At 43.5% G+C, this 18,907-nt stretch overlaps 1 long non-coding RNA gene across 12 annotated transcripts in view; it reads left to right on the top strand.

Moving 5' to 3' along the window:
- Positions 1-18,266, top strand: part of LOC128135218 (uncharacterized) — a 39,868-nt gene extending 21,602 nt beyond the window's left edge. For 10 of the 12 annotated variants that reach the window (XR_008233001.1, XR_008232999.1, XR_008232997.1 and 7 more), the window contains 3 exons: positions 3,809-3,894; positions 12,867-12,990; positions 16,513-18,266. This is a non-coding gene — a long non-coding RNA (uncharacterized LOC128135218). The remainder of the gene's footprint in view (positions 1-3,808; positions 3,895-12,866; positions 12,991-16,512) is intronic. The other 2 variants (XR_008233007.1, XR_008233008.1) reach the window with 2 other exon arrangements.
- The last annotated feature ends 641 nt before the right edge of the window (positions 18,267-18,907 follow it).

The following is an 18,907-nucleotide window of genomic DNA, read 5'->3' as shown; positions in this document are numbered from 1 at the left end:
GGACGGAGACACACCGTGCAAGTCCGGCACAAAATTCACAGAGCAAAACCACTCTGCCTTGTGAATAATAGTTACTGTGCAACATTAGAAAGGCCTTTCCTCTTATCTGTGGGACAGCTGGGGGGCAAATCTTGCAAAGCAGTGCATTTTCAGGCAAATGTGATGGTTGCTTTTCTGACGGCTCCTTTTACTGCCTGGTGCTAACGGGGAGACCATCGGGATGGTCGGGATGTGGTGGTGATGGGTAGGGCAAGCGCCAGGAGGTAGAAAGTGCGGAGAGGACATTTCCCGTAGCCGTTTTCTGGGTCTTCGGTGAGATTTCTGCAGTGATACGGGAAAGCCAGGAAAAGCTTGGGGCAATAAAGGGGTCCAGGAAAGCCCAGGAGGTGGCTGATTCTTACAGCTGATGGAATTCACCCTGCGCTCCAGGAGAGGTCCCTAAGGGGAGATGCCTCTCCCTGTGCCGAGCGACCTCTGCAGCAAGGAAGGACCAAGCACCAGGAGCCCGAGCCGCAGGAAAAACATATCGTAGCCTCTAACAGCATCAGTGCCGGTGGGAAAGGTACGCTTTGCCATCCGGGGTGACTTGGGGGGGGGACACATCTGGTTCTGCAGGGCTCTGCCCTTCTCCTTCCCCGGGGCAGCCCTGGCAGCTCCACGTCCCTCTCTGTGTACCCACGTGCAGGGAAACGTCAGCTGAAACAGGGACGTATGAGGGTGTGATGCGGAGCGGTGCGTTACCTGGTGCTAATCAATAAAGCGAAAATGTAGCTTTTTGACAGCGCTTGTAATTTTGACTATTGCGATGGTGTGCCATTTCTTTGAACGCAGTGCGCTTCTGTGCCCCATTAAAGCATGGCTGGCATCGCTTTCAACTATTCACAAATGCTGAGATGTTGAAAAATGTAACATTTACAAAAGATACATCTGGTGTATATTTACAAGGCTCAGGAATCATTTAAATAGTGCCTGTGCCATCACCATATTAGGAGAAAAGTTAGTCCCAGCCCCATATGTGAAACCAGTAGTCAAATGTGTGCTGGTTGAAATTCCACTGATATGATATAGCATTTTGGGGTATTAAACGTGAACATACCGTACTGGGTGTGATACCCAAATGAGATAAGTATAGACCGGCATAACATGTGTGATGATTGCCTACGTGCACCTGTTTCAAACTATGTGGTCGGAAGAGGATTGTGGGTTTTGAGGGACAAAAGCTTAATTTTTTTATTGAAGAAGAATCTTTGGCTTCTCATTATGAGAGGTCATCATGTTTTTTCCTATTCTTCAATGAGAATTGTAAGACCTACCCAGGAATTGAGGAAAAAGACGTTGAACAGCTTCCTTTATATCACATAACATGTTGAGGACAAAAAAGTGTTTGCCTCCTCCTGCCAGTGCAATACCACTTAAGCTACGTTTGAAAACTATTTTTTAATTAATGCAATGGGTCGTGTTTTCACCACGCTAAGCCAGGAAATTCAAGGTAAACCAGATACTCCCTTTCTCAGTCACACAAACATGAATTAGGCATGTAGCATCAGACTTAATTTCAATTTCTAGGTCTGTAATTGAATCTAGCTCAATGTGAACTTTTTTTCTGCACCATCACATTGATATCTGGATGTTAGTGACATTATTTAAAGCAACAAATCAACCTATAGGACTGTGTTCAGCTATACTTTCTTTATGTCTTTTGACAGTAAATGGAATAAAAAAATGTTACTTTTCTCTAGGGGCAGATTTGTTAAAGGGTTTTCATCTTTTGTCAAGATATTTAATCTTGGAATGTTACAAAAAAAATGCATGGTTTGTACAAGTGCAGATTTCTGCATGCACAGTTTGCCTGATGATTGCTAATTTGGATGAACATGCTTAGGCTTAACACAGGCAAATGAGAAAGGAAAGATAATTTTTGCCTATATCCTTCTGAGTCAAGTGTGAGTGCCTGGACTCTAAGGGAAGCAGGTATCCACTTTTGGGGCTGAAGGCTGTCACTCTGGATCGCCCCATACATCAGTCTCAGTTCACACGTGCCAATGAGAACAAACCCTAACAATGAGCTGTTGAGTGATGCCAGCAGAAATGAACGTTTCTGAAAGCTTCGGGGTTTTGGAGAAAGCAGCTGAAGCCGACTCCGCGGCACTCACCACTGCTGACTAAGTGAAGGAGGGTGAGATTTTGGCGAAAGCCTCCCACGTAAAGGACAATTTTGAACACACCTTTGTTTTCCGACGGGCTGAGTAAAACTGATATGGGACTATAGAATTAAGCCAAAATGCCCAACCGTGTTATTTTCTCAGAGGGGGTCACTACAGGACGACCTATCCAAAATTATCAGTGCTCCTAGTGATGATTATTATTAATTCCTGTTGGTAAGTCTGAAGCTTCCATCACAGTAGCGATCACGTGCTGGGATGTCTACTGCTTAGGACATTGTATGCTTTTGGAAGTGGACAATTGTTTAATTGATAGATTGTAAAGATGGGCTGACCTATTGCCTTTTCGTGTTTTGCTTGGCTTCAATTGCCTGGACTCTCGCAGCTCCTTAGCAGCTTTTCTGATCCATCATGTCAGGCTGGCAGCTGTGCCTCTGCACTTTGCCTGCCTGCCCACCGCGAGCCAGATTTTGATCTCAGCCTCATGGCATACCCTCCTCCCTCGCTGCCCTCTCACCGGAGAGCTGATTTTGCCTGCACCTCTATTAAACGGCTTGATTTTAATGGGAACAACTGCTTTCTCCCGCGGGTCCTCTCAATCCAGGGCACTAGGTGTGCAAGGACAGAGGAGGGCACATTCCCAGATGTCCCTAGGTGTGTGCTACGCATCCGAGATCAGGAATCCGTGGGCTGAGCCCTCCACCCACCCCGGCGAATGGTCCCGCTCAGTACCGTGGCCATTTTCAGTTGGAGATATTTCCCCCACGCGGTGTAACTTCTGCCCTTACTGCGGACTCCCCGCTTCCCTCAAGCTTAATTTCTCTGTGGCATGCAGGCCCGCGAAGGACAGCGTCTTGAATGAATAAACTCCATTTTTACATCGACCCACCTGGCAAATAGTCCGTGGAGGTTTCCACCCCCTCCCCAACACTAGGAAAAAATAATTGGAAAATGGTTGAAATTTTATAAGCAAATTTTCAAGAAGGAACAGATTTTTTTTACTGCCAAGCTGTATAATAGGTGTTTTTGAGAGGTCGTTAACTTAACAGGGTAGTCAAAAACAGTGTTACACCCCACACTGCATCCTTCGTTAAGCAATTAAGTTACTGATAGGCTTTTACATTTATTTACCTTGATGGAAAGATATGTTTACTCAACCTGAGTACAAATCAACACGAGGAGGTGGAAGTTCAGAGTAAATTTGACTAATGATGTTGTGTTTTCATCCTTAAAAGAAAGAAAAAAAGCCTTCCTGCTTTTGATGCTATTTTATCTTCATTGGAAGGGATCCGAAATGATCCCAACTGTCATGTGAGCGCTCAGTTAGGCTCAGATCCTCTTTGATTGCAGCTGAACATCTCTCTCCGTTGGCTCATACCTTCCCTTATATGAACAGAGCGTACAGCACTTCAGGTTGTTTATTGAACAGCACTTTAACTCTTCCTCTGTGGATGCTCTCACGATTATATCTTTAAGCAAAATATGGGCTGCGGCCACCTTTGCCCGGGGAGATGTTAATGCGGCCGCACCGCTGATGTGAAGGAAGAATTGCCTCTCGGTTTCAGAATAACTTCTAAAATACAAACCTGACTGGTACAAGTCATATTTCTTTCAGTGAACCTTAATTATGTCTCCTTTTCTTTCAGGCTCACTCTGTTCTCCAGTCTTGTTACGTGGATTTCTCTCTCTCCAAGTAATTTCTCAGCATCCCCTTGAATGGCATCTACCGCACGTGAGCATCCTCCACCGTCTCTAAGATACTTTTGTTGGTTTTCGTTTTTGAACATTTGTTTTTTTGAGATGACATTGATAGACGTGAGGCCTAAGTCTGGAGATGTTCTGTGGGTAGAGCTCACATTTATTTCAGTATGTCGAACAGTTTTAGGATCTGATCCATATTGAAGACTAGCACGGCGTAATGAGGCCCGGGCATATAAAACAATATGTATTCTAACACAGCTCACTCAAAACAAATATGTTGCCTCCTCCTCAGCTGGTATAAACAAACAATCTCCATTGTGTTCGGCACGGCTCTGCCACGCGGCAAGAGCTTGGCTTCCCAGTTCACGAAACAGCATCTCCATCCTGCCACACGGGTCCTCCCGCTGCAGTCCCAGGCAACCCTGAGACTTAGGACACCGGTCCTAAAAGCTGACCTTAGGTCTGGTGTTAAGTCCTAAGTGCTTCACGTGGGGAGAACTTTTCTCGCCACAGATACACTTAAAGGGAGTCTCGTTTCTGAGTTCCGTGCTCTTCGGTCAGACAAAACGGACTCCGGGTTGCAGGACGGTTTTGCACGGTGGGAAAGCAGAGGATCGGTGTTTATCGCAAGATACCCTCGCGCTGACCCGCAAAATCTCCTCTGATGTCTAAATTTCCTCGCGATAAAAACTGGCAGCCGCATGAAAAATTCGTGATGACTCGAGGTGGAAACATTAGCAGGGGCCAGTTCAAAACTCACGTGCAAGATTCATTGTCTGTGTGAAGTGCAGCGAGTTTGAACCCAGGTGTTCCTTCTGCGATTGAACTCAGAGTTTCATGCCGTTCTGCAAAACCATTACCCTCTCCCATAACTTGTGCTGGAAGCGGAGTGAGCTGTTTTGGCGCTGAAATGATTTCATTGTTAGGCTAAGTGTTACACAGATGGCATTCTTAAATGTAAAATTCTTTTTATGATTCTTTCGATTTCATATTTATTTCATTAGATCATTATTTATGTTAAAGAGACACCATTAATATGAAACGTGCTCAGCTTGAAAGAAAATGTTGAGAGGAGTTTCAGGTATCTGATCCTCAATCCTTTAGTTTTTGTGTTTTGCATTTTCCTATTTAAAATGTTTTTTTGTGTCTCTAGGTGCTATGTGACAGATCCACACAAACAACAGAGGGGAAAGAGCCTCACTTAACTGATTAGAGGAGAGAAGCAGTGAAAGGGAATATGCACAAAGCGCTGCCAAGTTCACAGAGCAAAGGAAAAGATAAAAAATAGAATCATTTCACCAACCTTTTTTTTTTATTTAGAGTAATGCGAGGTATTTCTTATACTAGCAGCAGGGAAACAATTTTCAGACAAAAATGTGATTTCTTAATCAAGGGTCTCTAATTCAAAATATATTTATTTAATAAACAGTAATTATGATAGCTGCAACTACTCATTCATATCAATAATTCATTCAGAAGTAAACCATATCAACATATTAGCATTTATTTTTCCATTTAATAGGCTGTGATTTAAAATAAATGTAAATCGTCATAATCATTCAGCTCCATATGCTGGGAAAGGAAAAGTCACCTTAAACCAGATGCATATTGTGAAAAAAAAAAAGGGAAAGACAAGTTGTTCTAAAGAAACAGCATATGGGGGCAGATCTTAAGCTGGGGTAAAGATGCTCTGCTTTGTAGACGTCAACATGGCGAGGCTGAGTTACGCCAGACGAGATTCTGGTCAGTAATTTTGAAGAACTGGATGTTTTAGAGGGTTTTCCAGAGATACATATGATTTCTTCCAGTTTGAATCAGGAAAAGGCAATAAATATGATCAAGAAAATTCTAGTTGGAAGATGTTTGTGGGGAAACAATAGGCTGTTTGCAAGTCGTAGGTTGGCTCTGCGCATGTATGTGCTTGCGTGTGTGGAGCTGTATTTATTTTTTCCTCTTGCTAGTTAGTTAGCCAAATCCTCTCCTAACTTGTATCCCTAACTACCCACCTTGTTTTGTCAGCTGACAGCTCCTTTTAAGCTCCCTAACCCATCAGCATTCTGGCAGCAAGCTTTGTTGAAAATCTTGCTTTCTGTCCCCTGTCCGAGGTCCAGAGAGTGGCGTTTGGAGGCTGTGGAGCACGGTCACCCTTGTTAGAAAAATCTCTTTTTTTGCTTTGGGCATAGGGAAAAAAGCGATGAAGGACTCGAGCCCTGGTCAGCATCTGCTACTGCTGCTAGAGCATCTCAAGCACTTGGTGCAGATCTCTTCTCGCAGCTTTTTCTGTTGCTTTTGCTGTCAGTAGGTGAGGCCAGCGCCCGCGATGGGGAGCGGGCTGTCACCGCGCTGCCCGTTCCGCTCCCACGTCCGAGCCAGCGCCGATGGCACACCCTTCGGGTCTTGCCACAGCCATAGGGCCCTCTCGTCCTCCGACGAGCTCAGCAAAGCCCTTTTCCTCCCTCAGACAGAGCGCCCTGTGTTCTGGCTGGGAAAATAAAGCTGCGCACCCCTTCTTCCCCTGAACCCTGGCAGTGATGCTTTCAGGGGACGTCTCGAGGCGGTGGCTGCAGCCACAGTGCTGTGGGCACGGTGCGGGTTAACCCCGCAAAAAGGTGTTTTCACAGCCTTGCAGGTGAGTTTTGCCACCCGTGGAGTTATCCTGTTACTCTTCCAGGTGCTGTCCCACCACGTGTAGCTTGCAGTGCGCGGGGACGTACGGCCACAGGGCAGGCGAGTTAAGGTGGTACCTGACTTTTGTTTTTTTCCAGTCTCTGCCATGCTTTGTGCTGTTAACATTCCTCCAATAGTTTTTAAGGAGAAACGTGAGCCGTGTTGTTTGATTTTCCCCGTCCTAATAGAGAGGAGCCATGCTTTTTCCACAAGTTATTGCATTATTCCTCTCTCCGGTGTGGCTCTGATTTAGTGCTGGATGAAGCTCAAAAGGAGGATTAGTGTAGATATACTCCCATATGCTTGGATGCATTTCTGAACTGTGTCTGTACCATCCTCACTGCTTTTGATGGAAAAAGCTGGGCTATAAACCTGATGAGAACAGGCTTCCATGCAAGATGTTTAGTATTTCCTGCTTCCATTTGGGCCAGGAATACGGCACATCCACCCCCTTTTGGCCCTGCAGCTCTTGGTCACAGGCTTGCCTGAAATTCAGAAAATCACAGCGGCAGAAAATGAACGGGGGAATAAAAGGAAGTTGATTTCTCTCCACTTTAATAAAGGCTAGATTAGGGTTTAGTTCCGGCTTTGGCAGAAACTTAGCTGGGGGATGGGCACAGGTAGAATGTTTTTATTTTAATGGAATTGGTTCATCCACTATTTAGATGGTCGCACTGGAGCGCGAGTCCATTTTTACGGTCCTGAGTAAAAGAACCTGTGCTGCTTTTTAAGAGCTGCACCTTCTGGGAAAATTAGGGCTGGTCATAAAGCCCTGACTGTATTGCATTCAAGCAAAATGGGAGCCCAAGAAGAGAAAGAAGAACAGAAAGAGCAAAAGAGGGAGAGAGGGGGCCTTTCCCAAAGGTATGCTGCTACAGTGAGTTGTGTTACTCCTTGGTGTCACACATGAGGGCTTCACTATGCCCAATACCTGGTCATTTTTCTAGCTGGTAATCAAATCGTTAAATAATCAAACCCCAAGCCACATTGAAATCGATCCTAAAGCTGCTGTTCTACTGTCATTTGGGGGCTTTCTCCTTTAGTTGTTATTTTTTTAAAGAATTTCCCAATAGTGCTGTAATCAGCTGATCATTTTTGCCGGTTCTCCTTTCTCCATTACAAGGGTTCCCTAGTTTATGAATGAAAGGCTATGCTTTCTCAACCAAATCCTCGCTCTGTTAGTAAACTCAAGTTAACTTACAAGATTTGACTGAAACCTCAGGCTCTGCCAGCTGGATGCTCGTGGAGTCCAAGCTGGGTAGGTAAAGAAACACCTTTTTCACATGCCCCGGCCCGGCTCCCGCGTTGCCCCACAAGTTTCTTTAAGTACAAAGGCTGACATTGTCTGCAAGGAGCAACTCAGATTACGGCCCCTTCCAGCTGCGTTGCCCCTGACCCTGATCCTGCCCCAGGCTGCCTGCGCTCTGCCCTCCCCGCACGCACGGAGCCTTCAGCTGCAACCCGCTGCCTGCCAGTGCCGAGTCTGGTCTTGAGGGTGGCCTTGGATGCATTTTAAAAGGCAGCGCAGACGCTCTGCGGGGATAACATGGAATGATTATTTTAGGGCAGATTTTCCCCTAAAAAAAATAATAGTTCTACATGCACGCAGTTTGATCTTCGCACAAAGGATTTATATAAGAACTCACTTCTCTCTGTCAGTTACAAAAAAAAAAAAAAAAGCGTGCTGGAGGGATTTAGGGAAGTGTGCGGGCTAGAGGATAGTGGCAGACAAAAGGGAGTTTTTCTTCTAAGAACATCTGCACAGCTGGAGCTCTGGCAACGCTGCGGTTAGAAAGCCTAGGTGTTGCCTGGCTGGGGCAAAGGACAATGTCTATTTGGCACCCTCCTGACACGCAAATTTGGCCAGCGGTTCTTAGAGCAATCCTCAGCCCCGTCCCCTGCCGTGTGCATGCAGATGTACACACGTTGCTTTGCCATCAAATGCCTGTTTTTGGGAATCTGCCACCCTGGAGGTAAACTGTACATAAATGATGTAAGGGTGGAGGTAGAAACCGTGATTCCTTTATATGCTAAAGCAGATGTAAAACAGTGTCGTGGTTTAACCAGAACAAACAGGCACAAAGTTCACCTGGTATCTCAGGAATAGAATTGCTGCAGTGGCTCTAGACCAGCACAAACCCAACATCCCGACTCCTAGATGTCCTGCAAAAATGTGCCTATAGCTCAGGGTGGAGAGACCTAACAACAGGTCTGCTAGAGAAACAGCCCTGGCAGCCTAGTATTGACCCAGCAGGATAGGAAAGATGCTCCCTTTTGGCACCCGCATCCCCGAAAGTCTTTCTAAGTTCAGGTAACCACCTACGAGTGAAGCACTAGCTAACTCTGTCCGATCTGCGTTGTGGTATAAAGGAAACCTGCGTGTGAGTCTGAAGTTGCTCAGGTTTTTGTCTGTCTCGGGCTGTTCAGTCATCTCTGCCCTTCCTGGGGAGCGAGTCCCAAATCCAAAGACGATCCTAACAATACAACCTGTGTGCCTGCCTTTAATATAGCATGTACTTAAAACTGAATATAAGCAGGGATGAGGCTTTAGATCTTCCTCAAATCTCAGTGTAACTTTGAGGTTGTCAGACAGTACTGAAGTGAGAGATCTGGAGTAGGAAAATTAGTGAACACAAAAGTCATGATATTTACTCAGTTTATGCATTTTCTCCCTTTTTTTCACAAAACCTGCATAACTGGCGTGTAATTGTTTTGCTAAGCGAGCCTTGAAAGCAAAAGTCTTGATAGCTGTCACATATCTTCTTTGTAGTACAGTGTGTTGTCCTTAGAAGCTAATCAGTAGAACTTACTCAGAAGAACTTAATCAGCAGAACTGAGCACATTGTCAGTGCTTAACAAATAATAAATTATAATAATAACAGCAGTTCCTTTTGACACAACCTATCAAACTTTTGCTTTATTTCCAGGAGTGCCTTACTTGCCTGTAGTTAGGATTTAACATCTACTACAGCTCTGCTTACTATGGTTGAGAGGACTGGTGATACAACCTAACAGGGTGGAAGTATTGATCAAAATGAAATTTTGACAAATGGCGGAAAAAGAATCCTGAGAAAGTTCTTGGACTGTTCCTTTTCATTTACCAGTGTTGCTTATAAGACTTCAAAATTGAATTCGAGAATAGATTTGATCTGTTCAATTGTTAAAATGTAAAACGCTATGCTTACAAGTTAATAGAAGCACATTTGAATTTCCTGATAGTCTCTTTTTTAAAAGACAGACTCATTAGGTTTTCCTTACAGAAAGATGAATGCATCCAGAAGCAGGTCTATTATTATTAATTATTTTTATTATAAGGAGCTTGGATAGCTCAGAGAGTTGTTAACATATCCGGGGCTATCACTTCTTTGTCACCGTTGTAATTTGGCCCAGGCTGGGAGTTACTGACAATCATTTCATCTTCTGATTGTTTGGTATATGCAATTAGTTGGTGGGTTTTATTCACTTTCAACAAAACATATATCCGTGTTATAAAGAAAACCACCAGGTCAGCTCTGAGCTGCCGCTAATTGTCCCTGGCTTAAATGGAACCGTGTCAAGTTATCCCAGTTGAGGATCTGACCAATGATCACAACTGGCATTAATGAGCAGATGTGTTATCAGACTCCGTGGAGATGCCCCGGGTTGAGTGACAACAGAGGCGCTGAGCCGCCGCGGCCGGTGGAGCCGTGCCAGTTTGGCAGCTGACGGCACAGCGCCCGGCGCCGGCAGGTAGAAAGTCCAGGTCGCCCTTGACGGAGGCACGGTGCTGGCTTCTGCCGCCTGTCCCCATGCAGAAGGAACCCCAGAGCCCGAGGCGGGCGGTTGTACTAAGACACAAGCAACACGAGGCACCTGGGAGGGGGGAAGGCGGGGAGGGACGAGGAGGAGGATGCTCCAGCGCTGAACGGACACATCCCTGGAGCCGCGTACGCACGCGAGATTGTGCTGCTAGTGCGACGCGAAAGCCACCGGCAAACGTGTTGGGGGTCTGTCTTTTTGGGGTTATGTGTGCACCGTCTGAGCTGATACTGTAATGCCGGTTGCGTGTGTGTGACAGAAGAGGGGATCCTAAAAAGCAGTAGCATTTCACAGGGGCAGCTACTGGTGCCTGCAGCACTCTTATAGCTGTAAACTAGGGGTTTGGACCATGACAAGAGACATGTCTTGAGCGGGTCATGCAGGTGAATGAAGAACAGGAACGTGACGAACTTGAGAGGCTGCACCTTTACCAGGAGAAAAGCAGAACGTACCACCCTCCTTTTGCTTTTATCTGAGTGCCGTGGGGGTTAAACGCAAGCCAATAACCTGTGCAGATACTCCTTGCTCAATAGCAGCCACCTCCTTTTTCATGCCCACCTGCCACCACGGGATGGTGGAAAGGAACAAGCTGCCAAATTAACCGTGTGGGACCTTTGTAAAGATTTCTGGTCTCTCAACGTTCACAGGACAAACCTGGACCATAGGTAGCTCGATCTGTTCAGCTACTGACGGTTTCAAAATTGACTCAAGTTAACTGACCCCATATTTTTTGGTGCACTGGGAAAAAATTTCTTTTCACTGTGAGATTTTTTATTGTAACCCAGGAAAGGAAAACAGCAGGACAGTGAGAGTTAAACAGTACGGGGAACGGAGAGGTCTTTAGGCTGGTCCCAGGCCTGTGACCCAGCTGATGCAGAAAATCTGAGGAAGGTGCAACAGTAATCACCGCCTGCAAAACCTCTGTCACCCTTTCTGCCCATTTTTCCTGCCATTTTCAGCAAGATACGAAAAGATGTTTAGCCACCTATTTGCTGTGACAAATCTGGGTCCTTCTCTGGCTAGCTGTCTCTGGGCCCAAAGCCACAACAGGAGATCACTGAGACTTGTGTGGGATATAGATGTCCAAGTCCAGGATCGCAATCCACACACCCCCTAAGTTCATCACCCGCATTTTTGCTAATAAAGACCTTAAGGCATCTAAAATCCTTCTTCTGCTCGTGCCTCTTGGCCAGACAGTCACCAGCTCAGCCGAGCTGAACTTCTCAGCAGCTAATCCTGATTCACCTCCTCAAACTGTGCATCGCTTTGCTCACGTGTCTACAAAGAGTGACCTGGCAAAGCACATGTAACACACGATCAGGACTGAGCAGTACACAAAGTACGGCAGCTGCCTTCGCCGTCATTCAAAGCAAATGCCTTCAAAGTCCACCTGAGCTTCAGGGGGTTCAAGCCTTTATCTCTTATCTGCAAAGAGAGCAGGAACCCTAGCCAGGAAGCTACAAGCTAAATATTCATGGGGGAAGATATTTTCCATACTTCCTGCAGAAGTGGTGCTGACACGCGTAAGGTTCTCTGGGAGGAGTTTAAGGCAATAAGGTGGAGGATAAGATACCTTCCCCAGCCCTCCTCTGCTGAATTAGCTGGCTCTACACTTAGCTGTTTTGGATTGGTACAGGATAGAGGATCTTGTTTGGTATACTCATTGCTGTGTAAGGCGTTTCTAAAATACTGGCTTTGCAGCCTAATGAAAATACAGTGATTTTTCAGGAAAATCAGTAGAACATATCCTCAAAGGATATACAGACGGGATGATTATTGGAGTTTTAATTAAAATAGCAGGTAAAATAAGTATTATGGTGTGTTATTATTTGTAAGATAACAACAGAATAAAGGTGCCCATTTCTTTCTCGAGTGCAATTTTCTAAATGAAAAAGTAAACATTAATATCTTCAGAGATCTTACTGATCTTGTACGATAATTTAGAAAAATATCTCTATTAAGGATAGTTATATATGCTTTTTGTTGGAAATGCAATCACCGGATATGCACATAGCTGCAATCTGTAGACAGATTAAGTAAATTAAATCACTCAATGTCTTTTTTCAATAGCTCTAAAGTTAAAAGTAATTTGCAAAGAAAATACTCAGTTTCAATTGGTTTGTAATATCTGTTAATGATCTTTGGAAAAATTTCTGATAACATGCAGGAATTCCCTCAGGGACAGGGTTGTGAATAAGTGGATTTTTTTAAGTTTGAGATGTCATTAGCTAGTGATTTCTTTGAAGTAAAAAGCTGTTACAGAATAAATTGCAGAGGTATACAAGTGAACAGGACAATCATTTTTATGAATAATATACATTTTTCCACTGTGCTTTCTGCCCCCCAAAGAAATAATTTACAATCTAACTTGCCATTACAAACATCGTGGAACCACAACTGCATGTGCATTTTGTGCTTACTTGATGTACATGCTCTGTCTTTATACGAAAGTACAGGTTGCTGGTGTAAAACTGCTAGTAAGGAGCTGATTTGCTCCTTTTAATTTTTTTTTTTTTCTTTTCTTTATTCCTCCGGTAGATAACTTTTCCAACCCACAAGGCTGAAACAACTTCCCATAGCTGAAATGACTGCAGCGCAGCTATTCCCTAGAAGACATCCTCCCTGATTTCTTGTGGGGCCTCTAAGATGACTGAAGTTCTAGGTAAGTGCAATCATGGAAAAAAAGGGCCTCTATTCTCTTGGTACCTTGTTAGCATTAACACCTTTTTAAGAGTTCAGAAGTGAACCAGATATCATGCATCACCACAGTAAGGTAACGTTTCTCAGGATGAATGAGATCTCCTGGTCTCTGCCCCCATCTGAGGATATCCCAAGTAGAAAAGGGTGCCAGGGGCATCGATAGCCTACACCTGCCGATGGAGAACTTCGTTCTGTACAATTCAGCCATGGGCAGCTGAGGATGGGCCTGATGGCTCCATAGGCTCCTGTGGGTGGGTCTGGGTTTAGACAGGGACTGGGGACAATGTGAAGGGGTGCTGGTCTGGGTGACGGGGCACTAGGACTCCAAGGTGTGCTGTCACATAGGTCAAAAGATAAGGCTAGTTGCAGCCATTGAGCCGTTGGTTTCCTCCCCTTCCTCCAAACCTCTTTTGCCCAAGACCTTATTGACCTTGGTCTGCTTTTTCCCGATCTGCAGACAGGGCTGTAAGGCACACCAAGCTAGCGTGAATATGACTGCTGCCTCCAGGGTTCCCACACAGGGTTGGAGGAGAAAGGATTTGCCCAGCTCTAGAAAGAGACGTGAACAGCGACCAGTTTGAAAAGCCTCCTAGTCTTTCCTGATCCTCTGAAGGCCCCGTGTAGGAACCCGTACCTACCCTGATAATCCATCAGTAGGTCAGACAGCCCCTCACCTCCCATGCGTAGATGTTCAATGATGCTCTGCAGTTACTCTGAGAGTAGCAGGACCCCTTCCTGGCTGCTCCTTGGCCGTCACTGGCACTGCTCAATCCTAAGATGCCTTGACTTTGACAGAGGCCAATACCAGAAAATATGGAAGGAGACTCTCCCTCCTCACCCCGTGTTTAACAGTGTAACAGTTTACCATGGATGAAGATGCCTTCCCGACCCTGTCCATTGACTGGCACATGCCAAGGACCGCTGGGATGATTAGACATTATTACATAATACCAGCTAGTAAAATTCTCACAGATTTTTTTTTAAGGCTGGGAGCAACCATTATTATCATCCAGTCTGATCTGCTGCATAATACATGCTACCGAATTTAACCCAATCTGAACTTTGTGTGAAGATTTGCTTTTATGCCTGAAAATGCCTCCTCATTTACAAATATGATGCTGTTTTTCTCAGTACTATCCGTGCAGCAGCAAGTTCCATTAATTAACTGTACATTGTTTGGAAAAGCAATACCTCTTATCCGTTTGAAATTTGATACCTCTTCGTTTCACCTTGCAGGATAGGAAAGGTTTGGTTTTTTTCCTTTGCTGCTAATTAAGTTGGAAGATCGTGAGATGAAATGTTATTTATATTATAGTCATGCTTAAGTAGAGCTCTGACAAAGCCTGGGGATCCCATCGCACAAAGTGAGGGAGACTGTGCAAGTCCTTCAGGGCTGAGACTATTTGAATAGGCAATTGGCACAGTTTTGAGGAAGCTGAGTGATTTAACTGAAAAGATTGCCAGGCAAGTCAGTGGATTTGTGCCTCTGAATCACCTATGTTTTTCTGAAAAACTCATCTAAAGTTTGAAAGAAAGGTATGGAAAACTGAAGTTTCTAAAACTGAGACCAAAAAAATGAGTTTGGGATATAGTCAGCAAAGGAAAAAAGGTGTTGCTAATATGTAGCTCTACGTCCTGTCCACTGTCACATTGGCCTCCAGTGGCTGAAAGTCCTTGAAGAGAACAGGGTGCATTGAGGAAAATATCAGCAATGTCTGCTTCATGCAAGGGCCCAAAGCCTTCCAGAAGAACTGCTAGGGTCCAAGGACATCTCCTAGATTGTCTCAGGCAACAGTGTTTGTTCCAAGTTTACGGAGAAGGTTCGTGTATGATTTGCAGTTCCATGAGGGTGAATCTTCCCTGAGAGTCATGTGTTCTTTATCTGTTCTCAAGAAATTTCCCATCCTTTTGACTTTTATCATTTTTATTGCCATTCTCTGGACTTGTTCTATTTCTACTTTCTTTTTTTCAGGGATGAGGTGACCAAATTTGAAGACAGTATTCAAAGTGAGGATGTGCCGCTGATTTATATAATAGCATTATAATATTTTCCATATTATTCTCTAAAACTCTTTTCTTCATACAAACCCCATAAGATTCTTTTTAATTCTTTGAACTACTGTGCCTTTTAACATCTGTAGTTTACTCTGATCAGATTTTGACAAAGGAATAAAAGGCTCCATTTTTCACATAGAATTTTATTTATTGTTTGAACTTTAGAGAAGAAATTGGTTAACTCACAATTTAAAATTCTTGGCAATGTAGACCATTGGGCAAGGATTTCATTATCAGCCCTTCTATACTTTCTGTAGAAATGTGTGAGGCTGAAAGTCGGTGTACAAGGTCTTGTCTTTTCTTATATAAACACAGCCAAAGACTTAATTTGGAGCTGCCAGCATCCCCAAAGATGCCAGAAATGTTCACCGGTACCCCCTTCCTGACAAAACATGCTGGGGCCATGCATTTACATGCAGTTCAACCAGGACCACGCACACGTGCAAGCGGTACCCGAGTTCTGTGGTCTTCTGTTTACTGTACCGCACACCACGCCAGGTCAGGGGAAGACCCCTTTGAAAAGGAGGCACTTGATGATTGCAGAGGGTGAGGATCTCGCTCTCGTGTCACAGCTGGGCATTATGCCTTCATCAGGGTATTAGAAAAGGCTCAGGGAAAACAGTTACGTCTATTCTATTGCCTAAGACACTTCCTGCAGCTACTGCCTTTCCTTAGAGTTACCGATCCAAGTGCTGACCCTGCCTGACCCTCCTTATCTTGTAAAAGCTGACAAGATCACAGCCTGAAGCAGTATAGCCACAGGCTCAATACTGGCTACCAAAATGTCTGTTTAGTATTTTCAAGAAATGCTGCTCTAAAGATTTACAATACCAGCTGCTAGATATATGGACAACACCAACACAGAGCCCTGACCCCTGAACATTCAGCCCCACTTACACAGAAATTTGTGCCTCTCAAGGGGCCAACACTGAGCTGCCACAAAATAGTGATTCCCTGCCTGCAAGTGAGCTGGAATTTAAGCATCATATGGTTACATACACACAGATATTGAGTAAAAGTATTTGAAAACTACAGCCTTGAGTTCAGAATTCATTGTTAGCTTCTTTCATCAGTTGCATTACCACTTTAGCAATAGAAAGAGCTCTGCCATTTCTGTGTAATATATATACATTTTTTTAGTTTAGTATAGAGAATCGTCTTAATTCTTCCATGACCAAAGCAGTTTTTCATCAGAAGTTGTTTTTAGATGAACTGTAAGTTTCTTCCCTAGCAAACATTTTAGCTCCACTGTGTGAAAGCAAATGCACATTTTCCCAGATATCTCTAAGGATAAACACAGGTTTAAATATCCAAGAAATATTAAGAGACTGATCTGGTTTAGTTGTATATACATTCATACACAACATACATTAATAGTTCTTGCAGAGTGGTCTTTTGTTTTGTTTTGGTTTTTTTCTTTTCTTTTTAGAACAGCAAAGACATGGAAAAGGCATTGAGGTCCTATTGCTCCTGTCGGAAATTTCTGCTGACTACAGCATGAGTTGGATTGGGCCCAGAGAAACCAAATACACACAAGTAACAATGAGTTGGCCATACAAGCAAGGAAAATCACAGATAACAGGTGCACACAAATTAGCAATGTACCTTTTAGGTCATCCAGTACAGCTCCCTGACACAGTGAGATTGTTTCCTATGGCATATTTTCATTTTTTTTTGTGTGCCTAGATTAAATGTCCTAAGTGATGCCATGTCCCTAGGGAGAGATTGTGCTGCCTAGAGTATCTTGTTGTCAGAAGTTTTTTTTCCTTTCTTAACATCATCATATTTCTCCTAGTTATGTCCCTTCACAAATCTCCCTCTTTTCCTTCATTTATGCTATTTGCCTCCACTATTTTTTAACTAGCATGATGTTGTGTTTATTTAGCATTAAGCCAACCCATAGCTATTTAGCTCATTTAATCTTCCCTAACAAATCCGTCCTTCCAGTCTCCTGGTTATTCTTCCTTTCCTCTTGTCACACTCCTGCCTGTCAGTATCTTTTTTAGTTATGGGATTTTGAAGATGTGATGCATTTCTCTGGACTGGTGACAGATCTGGTATAGAGCTGGGCACCCTCAATGTCTTCCCACTGAAAAACCATCCTGATGTGCTCAGGAGAAAGCTGCCAGGGTTCTGGACAGACACACAGGTAGAGTATCTTGCTCAAACCACTTCCTTGGTGCCACTTATTCTATTGGCCAACTAAACCCTATTAAAACAGTTAACCTAGTAGTTCAAAAAACAAATACATGTCATTATGGATTTATTTTATTTCTCACAACGTTAGGAGAGAGAATAGCACAGATAAAAAGGTCTTTGTTGCTGTTGTTGAGATTTTCTAACTCTTGGTCGTGGACATCACAGTTTAAAATTATGGAAGACGTCATCTTCCATAACTGTGTCTGAGTGTTAGGAGAGTACATTGTAGAAAGTAATTATATACATAGTCAGAAGCCTAGCTGTTCACTTCAGGCAATAAATTTTGATCAACAAACAACACTCCTTTAGTGCTAAATGAGATCTTGGTTGTAATTGAATGTCTTTACCTTTGTGTTCTGTTGGATTGGAGGAATATCATCTTAATCTGCTCTCTTTAAATTTTCATTAAGGAACGTTTCAGCTACCTGCAGCCTCATCTGATGATGTTTAATGATATCTGCTAGCTCGGTCTTCCGTGCACCAGCAGGGGCTTCTTTAAATTGGTCAAATGTACGGAACATTGTTTTCAAATTTAATGTACTTGGAATCAACCTTTTAAAATAATGGCATCTCTAAAGTCAGTTTATAGACATAGTGCACACACATGCATGCATTTATATGTGCACGTGTGTGCATGCATATATATATGTGCGTCAGTGCACACACATGTACAGAAACGCTGATCCTATTCACCTTCTTGAAACCATTTCAGCTAGTATTAACATAAATGTGCTGTTAAATTGGCAGTGTTATACATTTTTGTTGGAGTTTACTTCTGTAACATAAAATCAGAAAGATAAGCTGTGAAACTCATGCAGCTGATGACATAATGCTAGGATCTCGTGATGCTGAATCTCATATTTCTAGGAGTGTGGGATGGATGTTCCTTGCTGAAATAATTATACTGTGTATTGCAATATATGTTTCCTTGTTTTCATGTGGGCACTGAGATGTCCAAACCATTAAACGCATATGGTATAATAAGTCCTGTGTTCCTTATTTATTCTAAAGAAGGCATTAAATTTCTATGGTTGTTTTATTGTATAATAAAGCCAACTACTCTAAGAATCTGTGACGAACATAGCAATAATCTGTGACAATATGCATATCTACATTTAATAATGGTGTCCAAATGTACATATGTCCATATAAATATGCATATATATATATACGCACACACACAAACACATGTACACAAATTAAATGGAACCAATTAGAATGTGGCATAAATAGATTCAAAGCTTACCTGTTATGGCTGTATGAAGGGATAATTTGAGCTACAAAGACATGCAAGAAAGCATAGCTCAATACACTCCATTGGCTCGTTCCCATTATGCTCAACAGCGACAGGCTGTATGCTAAGACGGGGTACCAGCAGACATTCGTAATGACAGCTGGTTCAAAACAGAGCTTTCAAAATAGTGCAACACCCCTAACTTCCTTCCAAATCTTGGTGTTTGCCAGCACTTAACTGAGGCTGGTTCTTAAGGTCAGATGTTCAGATAAAAGTTATTTGGAAAGAATCTGGTTCTTTATGTTTGAACTGTTTATATATTCAACGTACAGGCTCTTTGTTGCCCATGAATTTGCATTTGCTCTCACACATGGATTATGTTTGGCTACTA

Source organism: Harpia harpyja, chromosome 22 (assembly GCF_026419915.1).
Source record: "Harpia harpyja isolate bHarHar1 chromosome 22, bHarHar1 primary haplotype, whole genome shotgun sequence".
Classification (NCBI taxonomy): Eukaryota; Metazoa; Chordata; class Aves; order Accipitriformes; family Accipitridae; genus Harpia; species Harpia harpyja.
The sequence above is the reverse complement of the archived record's forward strand: the minus strand, read 5'-3'. Positions and strand labels throughout refer to the sequence as shown.